Source organism: Phalaenopsis equestris, unplaced genomic scaffold (genome assembly GCF_001263595.1).
Source record: "Phalaenopsis equestris unplaced genomic scaffold, ASM126359v1 Scaffold000134, whole genome shotgun sequence".
NCBI lineage: Eukaryota > Viridiplantae > Streptophyta > Magnoliopsida > Asparagales > Orchidaceae > Phalaenopsis > Phalaenopsis equestris.
In genome coordinates this window covers 4,477,748-4,483,492 of record NW_018164576.1, presented here as the reverse complement: position 1 = coordinate 4,483,492, position 5,745 = coordinate 4,477,748, and positions in this window count along the sequence as shown.

The following is a 5,745-nucleotide window of genomic DNA, read 5'->3' as shown; positions in this document are numbered from 1 at the left end:
TATATATATAAAAGAATAATCGATCGCTATTATACAGTCCCCGCTCATCCCTCACGAGCCTAAGAATTCGAGTATCACACTCTACATTCGGAGGGAGTCGAACCCAGACTAGAGAGGACATATAACAGACAAGCAGATACCGATCAACTGATCTAAATACGCGACACATATATATATATATATATGAAAAAAATTACATACATATCACACATTTCTCATGCATTTACAAATCTCATATCTAAACTTTAATATTTATTTTTATATAACATTTTGGTAGCATAAATTTATGCGCCAAAAGATATTATTCACTTTTAAAAATAATCAAGTGATATTTTTTTATGTGATATTAAGAATTTAAGTATGAAAGTTTGGATATTAGATATATAAATACATAAGAATTGTGTGGTATGTATCTAAATCTCTAAAAAATATTTTATGAGTGTGAAATTTTATTTAACGTAAAATTTATTATAGTATATAAAATTTATTATAGTATATTAAAGAATATTTTGGCGAATGGGGCTTGGGTGCACGAACAAATGCCAACACAAACAAATGGACAACTGGTCTTCGCTGATAGCCTTCACATGCCGCTCTCCCACCTCCCATCTCCATCTCTGACACAACGCTCAAAGCCTTATGTGTCCGTACACCCTACTTTATTGCTTCCTTTTTTATTAGCCACCAATGCTTTCTTCCTTAAATGACTTAAAAAAAATTGATAATGGTTTAAAATTTAACTCGATTAATCGATCATATGGGAATATATGTTTTTTTTTTTTTTTCATTTATGAGCATCTATAGTAAACAAGCATGTGCTTCAAATGAAGGGGCAAGCACTCTAAACCCTTTTCAAAGTGATGCCTAACACAGTAATAAATATGTGATAGCCGCCCAACTTGGGCATATAGGTATAGTTTGTTCGGAAGCTTTAATTCCTTAACCAAGGTACTATATTTTGATCAAAAACTCCAAAATTAAAAAGTCATAATCAAGTGATCTAAAAACATGATCATTTGATTCAAATCAAGCTAGTAGCTATAACTATAATACAAATGATGAGGACTAATCTAGGTTTAAATATTGAGTTTGAGGCAAAAAAAAAAAAAATCTCAAGAATTGATTTCAAGTTGTTTTAAGTTCGTGAGGAATTGAGTTATCTAAAAATTATAAAATGATCAAAAGGAAGTGATTTAGTCAAATCAATTGAGTGTTCAAATACTCTCTCAAAACAATCAAATTGTGACAAGAATATCAGACTAAATCAGTTGAGTGTTCAAATATTCTGAAGAAATTTCTCAAATTTAGAGTGAATACTAAAAAATCATCTACACAAATCTCAAACCAATCTAACGGTCCAAATAAAAAGATCATAATATCCAAAATATATTGTACTAACGTCTTCTAAAGCAAGGGCAATGTTGTAATTTATTTTTGGATCTCCTATCATCGATAAAAAAAGAAGATCGTTTCATGTAAAGGGGCTTTTGATTCCCCCCACTTGTAAACTCTATTTTTTTGTGAAATAAGATGGGTCTAAGAGCCCGGGAACTCCCCATTTGCCCCGATGGATTAAGTCTTTCTCTTCTCCTTTACTCCATCTCTTTCTTTCTATATTCCTTTCCATCAGTCTTTACGCTCTATACCTTGAGCATGATCGGATAGTTTCGGGTTGAACAACCTTTTAGGTGCAGTGAGTGTTGATTGTGTCATCAATAAGAAAACGAGCAACACCGACAAAAAACACTTCAGAGGAACACTCCTAACAAAAAACACATACCAGGGGAACTGACAGAGCAACGAATTCACTCCCTTTATTCCTCGCTACCGGTAATCTCCAAGAAACTTCGTATATCTGTAAAATATTTGGTTCATGCTTTGTGTTTTTTTCAAATCTAGCGTTCACTAGCTAGTTGAACTCCATTTGTCACATTAGTTGCGTGACTCAATGGTCTAACTCTGTTTGTCGCGCTGGCCTCTTATTGTTCAACTGAGCTTCATCTGTCGAGTTGGTGATCATTTCAATCTTTATTATTTTAATGTGATGATTATTATATCTGGATAGGTCTTTAATTTTTTTGAATTTCTCTATCCCCCTCCTAAAGTTGAAGTCCCATCACTTTCCTTCACTTTTAAAATTATAAATATTAGTTTGAAGTAGGTTTCAATAGAGGCTCTATTGAAATAGGCTTCAATAGAGGCAAAGGTCCATGACAAGGCGATGTCGTGGAGCAAACATGTGGAGTAACGTGTTCGTGGGAGGTGCAAGTACTTGATATGGGCATATGAGGGCATATGCCCACAAGTGCACACAATAATGATACAAGTGGAGAATATGCTTATGCAAACCATGCAAAACAAACACCATGCAAGTGAAATTGATTGTTTAACATGTTGGGTCGATCGGGATGGACAACCCGGGCTAACTTGGCCAATCGGCTCTGTCCAGATTAGGTGGCTGGCTAGACCAAAGTGATTGGTTAACTACGATGGGTGGACCAATCAGAACAAAGTGATCGGTCGACTAGGCCGGGGAGGCCAGTTAAACCTAAGTGGTAGGTTGACCTGATCGGTGCGGTTGGTCGAACCAAAGTGATCGGTCAATCCAGCTGGGGCGATTGGTCGAACCAATGTGCTAAGACTACCAGGTCGAGGCTGTCGGACGAGACAATGTGTTATGCTGAGGCAATGTGCTATGCCGACCAGGCCGAGGCGGTTGGTCAAGGCGATGTGATATGCCAACCAGGTCAGGGCGGTCGATCGTGGCGATGTGCTAGTGCAACATGCTTCACACAATGCACACATTGTGACACAATACATAATGTAATGATAATGATCACAATCAATAGTGAGTCACACTCATCTAACGATCTCACAAGGCACTTGGGGTTTGGCGCATGGATAAGCGGCATAGGCCCCTCTTGCTTTAACGAGGCGTGTGGGGAGCTTGACCTTCAAATTTTTAAAAATAAAACTCCCGACAATGTTGTGAAATGGACTAGCTCCAAAGCTTTTCCCATTCCACAACTTATCATGATTTTGTAAAGTGACTAGCTATAAAGGTTTTCTCACTCCACAAAATCTTAATATCCCAACCTCTCCCTATGCAAAAATCCTCAAAGTATCCCTAAAATAAGCCAAAATGGCTAATCAATGGCACTTAGGACATGCCAAAAAGGGTTAATCCTCTGTCCTTTCTCATAATCCCAAAAAGATCTCCCCCAAGCCCAAGAAATCTGGGCAGCCAGCGTGGTCAAGCCTGGCTCGTACGTGGTCAAACTGCTCTACCCACGAGTCAGCATGGTCACACTTACTCCTTGACATAGTTATGTCAGGCACATTGTCTTGTGGCATGGTCAGACCGCATGTAGGCGTGACTACGTCGAAGACAACCTTTGTGCAACTAATGGTAGGTCTGGCATTGTTAAGTTGTCTCACGGCGTAATTACGTCATGGGCTCTATCTTGCAAAATGATCACACCACCTTCGGGCGTGGCTATGCCGAAGGCAGCTCTTCAACCCTTTTGGGATGGGGTTGGGCGTGGTCATGTCCGATCGGGCGTGGTCACGTCCGATTGGGCGTGGTCACGTCACACCCTTATAGGCTATTCTTTAACTCCAAGAATCCATTAAGTGCATTTCGCGACATAGAAAACTCTTAGTGACTGGAACGGACCACACAAGTCTTAGAATGATCGTTCGGCTTGCCCTTGAATGGGGAACCATCCCGGATCAGAGTTAGTCTCTATTGGGAACGACAAGGACAGGGTGTCCCTAATCCGGAAACGACGTGCATCTGGTAACGTCCCGTCGGACTCCTTGAGCATAGGAGGGCATGGGTGAGCTCCACACACTCCCACAATATCATAGGAATATCCAATATTTGTGACATCTAAAATTGATGCCAACAAAGGACTCCCAACAAATGTGTTGTGTTGTTGAAGCGCAGTGCATTTGTTGGAAGCAATCCAATTTTTTTATTGAACCAAGGTTAACCATAGAAGCTTCATAACCCGATCAACCATCAAAGGGGCAAAATACACTAGGACCGAATGCTATAAGAGACATCCAATCCTGGGGATTGAGAAGGAATGCACATGAGACTTACATCCAACCCAAGCAGACGTTCAGAAGTCGTAAAGGCATGACCACAAAGGTGGGGCCAGAGCCGTAGAGGCATGACCCTGAAAGAGTGGTTTTGAGGTCATAGAGTCATGACCACAGAGGTGGATGCAGGCGTCGTAGAGAAATGACCCAAAGGGGTTTTCCAGAGGATGTAGATGCATGACAATAAAGACAGGTCTAGGGGTCGTAGAGGCATGACCCGAAGGTGTGGTCTAGAAGCTGTAGATGCATGACCACGAAGGTAGATTCAGAGGATTTTGCTGCCCCTCTTTTCTTCTGATATTCTCTAACTCACAAATTTGTCTTTCCTAATCTTAGAAATTCAACTTTTAAAGTTAATTTATTTGACTCTCCTAATATTTTGATCTTCCTTATGTTTTGAAGGATAATTGAATAAACTACCTTCTAGTTCATTTATACAACTCACAAATTAAAATATTTGATTCGACCAACCTTCTCTAACTCACAAATCTCTCCTCCTATGATCGATCTAATCTAGAAGTTATATTAGCTCATTGACTTTTTAGTAGTTGATATTTCTCGACTTTTGATGATCTCGTAATGATAAACATGCACTTACCCGATATTCTCGCCTATCAATAGAATAAGTAAGATAATTGTCATCGTTAACTTTTTTTAATGTTCCTTTTAATGATTTCTAATATTTTTCAATTTATGATAACTTTAGAACTTAAGATTTTTTATATTACTTTTACAAAGGTTATCTCCCACATTATTGTTGTTATTATTATTATTATTATTATTATTATTATTATTATTATTATTATTATTATTATTATTATTATTATTTTGTTTTGTTTTTTTGGCTCAAAACTTCAAGAAGATCAAAGTTGAGAGAGATTTCACTAAGATGCCTGATTTTAACCACATGGTGGGTCATATATGCACTGAAAAGAAAGAAAGAAAGAAATCGACAATGATGCGACAAATATCATCAAAATAACACACAAATTAGGAATGCTTCGATGCTTTTGCTATATTTGCATTTCTATTTTTTTTTTCTCTTTATTTAAGCGAAGATTGACTCAAGATGCTCCCATTGCCAATCATTGATATTTGTTTTGACTGATTTCCATCTTTTTGATCCTAGAAAGATATGCTTGTTGATTTTTTTTTCCTTTAAAATTTATAATTTCAAATTACTATTACACATTTGTAGGGCTTTTCAAATATCTTTTTGTAGGGGGATTTGCATGCATGCCACACAATTCGTATGTATTTACATATCAAATTCCTAAATTTCATATTTATATTAAGTAACTTTCTAAAAGATGTGTGCATCTTGTCATGCGTAGAAACATAAAACCAAAATAATATAAATATACATATCAAAATTTAGGTGTCAGATATGCAAATAAATAAAAATTATGTGATATGCATGTAAATTTACCCCCTTTTTTTTCTACTTGAAGGTAGGGGGGCTGTCAAAATGGCTCGTTGTTCGCGAACAGCTCGTGTTCGGCTCGTTAAGAAGCTCATGTTCGGCTCGTTAATTTCTTTCAATAAGTTAACGAGCCGAACACGAACAAAGATGTGTTCGTTCGTGTTCGGCTCGTTTTGGCTCGAAATAATACTCATCAAGTTTATATATATATATAT